Raw genomic sequence first — 2,773 nt, forward strand, 5'->3', positions numbered from 1 at the left:
TAGAGCTGGAGCTCCCAAAGCCATTGCAGAACCAACCGGAGGTGTTGTTTGGTGAATATATGTTTATAGTTCCCTAACATTTTTTTCTATCTCTTTCCTCTGACTGTCCCTTAGATCAGAATATGTACCTTTCCATGGGATGGTTGTAGTATTGTATCCCAAGCTTGGTCCCACAATGCTGGATGCCTTTCTTTTGTACAAGCAAAGCCATCCCAGGTTCAGCTCTATTGTGCTATTTTCTCAGGTGGTTAGCATGGCAGATTTTCTTTGTTCTGTCTTCCAATTCAATTTCATAATTTACTGGCCCAGTTTTTCTCTTTACTGTACAATAACATTTAGCCTGTATTTTGCTTTCCACACTAGGTAATGATAAAAAGTACTTGTTCTCCTACATGAACACACTTTGCCTTTAAATCTTTATCATACTGTCTTTTCTGGCTTTCTCTGGCTGTTTGTAAATGTTCCTGGGCAATGTGTCCTAGGGCTTTTAATTAATTCCTTTGTGTTAAGAAATATTCAATTAGGTTTTCAGGGCCTTCTAGGTTTTTGCACCAAACATCCTTAATGATGTCTAGAACCCCACAACGTTGTCTCCCACAAAGTAACTCAAAGGGGATAAATCCCATGTATTTGTTTTTTTTTCTGTCCATGGACAGAAGCTAATATCACTTTAATACCCAAAGAAGACTCAGACCTGACACAAATAAAGAACTGTAGACCAATATCTCTATTAAACGTGGACAACAAAATTTTTGCCTCAATAATAGCAGAAAGACTAAAGAAATTTTTGACTGAATTTATACATACAGACCAAAATGGATTCCTACCTAAAAGACAAATAAAAAATAACTTAAGAATGATCTTAGACATTTTGGAATACTATGAAATCCACCCAGGGAAGCAGATGGCGTTAATATTTCTAGATGCACAAAAGGCTTTTGACAATGTAAATTGGCAATTTATGATTCAACAACTAGATGAAATGGATTTTGGAAAAAACTTCATAAATATAATTAAAACAATTTATTGTAGACAAACAGCTAAAGTAATTGTAAATGGAGATTTTACAGAAAATTTCAATATTAAAAAAGGCACAAGAAAAGGTTGTCCATTATCTTCATTGTTATTTATATTAACACTGGCGGTATTAAACAGAAACATTAGGCAAGGTATGGAAATTAAAAGATTGGAAATAAAACATGAAAAATATAAATTACAAGCATTTGCAGATGATTTGGCCTTTATACTAGAAGAGCCCCTTTGAGACAAGCCTTAAGCTTATGAAAAAAATAGAAGAATTTGGAGAAGTGGCAGGTCTGAAAATAAATAGAGAAAAGACCAAAGTAATAACTAAAAACCTTAGAGAAAAACAAAAATAATCAACTCTCAGAAAAAACAGGTCTCCAAATAGTTAAAAAAATTAAATATTTGGGGATTTATTTAACAGCAAGATGTGCAACAATAAAAGAAGACAATTACGTAAAGTTACTAAAACAAATAAAACTAGACTTGGAAAAATGGAAAACCTACAACTTTCAATGCTGGGGAGAGTAGCAACAGTGAAGATGAATATTCTACCAAAAATACTTTTTTTGTTTCAAACAATACCCATAAAATTGGGAAAAAACTTCTTTGATGAACTAAACAAATTAATACTGAAATTTATTTGGCAAGGGAAAAAAAGCTAAATGTCATGGCTCCGACTAACGAAACAGTTCAAAGAACTTTCAGACATTGTTTATCCTAAAAAGTCTTTAATCATGAAACAAAGTGTCGGCACAGCATGGTGGATGCCAAGATCTGAATTCCCCTCCCTTAACTGCCAGTGGGGTTTGAACTGATTGGGTGGGAGCTTGGCTGTGTTCTGATTGGGTGGAGGTGTGTTCTGATTGGTTAAGGAGCTTGGCTGTGCTCTGATTGGATGGGGGGGTTGGCTGTGCTCTGATTGGCTGGGGGAGTGTTCTGTTTGGGTGGGGGCTTTGTTGTGCTCGGGTTAGAAAACCCCAATAACCAAAGACCTACATACAAACACCCGCAAAAACCTCAGAAAAAAAATATCGTACCTCTACGGGGAGGAAATCCACCATCTGACCAGGACCTATGAAAAACTCGAAATCCAGGGGAGGAGTGAACGTCTCGGCGGCACGACGTATTCCTTGGGGGCTCCCTAGGAATCGTTGCTTTTCAGCTGTTTGGGGAGGTCTGCCTAGTTCTAGACAGACCAGAGCTGTTCTGTAGGGACAGTGAAGAAGGGAAGGATAGTTTGGCAGCACAGGAGGGATCGCAATCTCCTGGAGAGCCGAACGGAAGCTTCCCAGACCAGCAGCTGTCAGACAGCCATTGCGAGCTGTCACAAGCCGGCGTTTGCTTCCAGGAATTAGAAAGTAAAATTGGAGGATCGCCTGGGTGAGCTGATAAAGAGTTTGTAAAAAGGAGGAAAACTTTCTCTCTTAAATGCTGGAAATGCTGGAAGGTGAATAAGGTGAATAAGAAGAATTTGAAGCCGTGGAGAAAAGGGGGGAGGAGCAGACCCTTAAGCTGCTCCTGTTTCCTCCTCTGGAATTTCAGCGGCGAAAAAAAAAAAGCTGAAGGCAATAAATCAATAAATCAATGTAAAGACTGGGGAATTTAAAAAGCCTACTGGAAACAATTGGACTAATAGAACTGAGTTGAGAGTAAATAACTGTTGGAGATTGTTTGCTTTTTCCTTTAAGTGAGTTGCTGTTTTTTCTTCAGCTTCCTTCTAAAGCAGAAGACTAAGTGACCTTGAACA

This window comes from Protobothrops mucrosquamatus, unplaced genomic scaffold (assembly GCF_001527695.2).
Source record: "Protobothrops mucrosquamatus isolate PMUCROS unplaced genomic scaffold, P.Mucros_1.0 scaffold3413, whole genome shotgun sequence".
Taxonomy (NCBI): Eukaryota; Metazoa; Chordata; class Lepidosauria; order Squamata; family Viperidae; genus Protobothrops; species Protobothrops mucrosquamatus.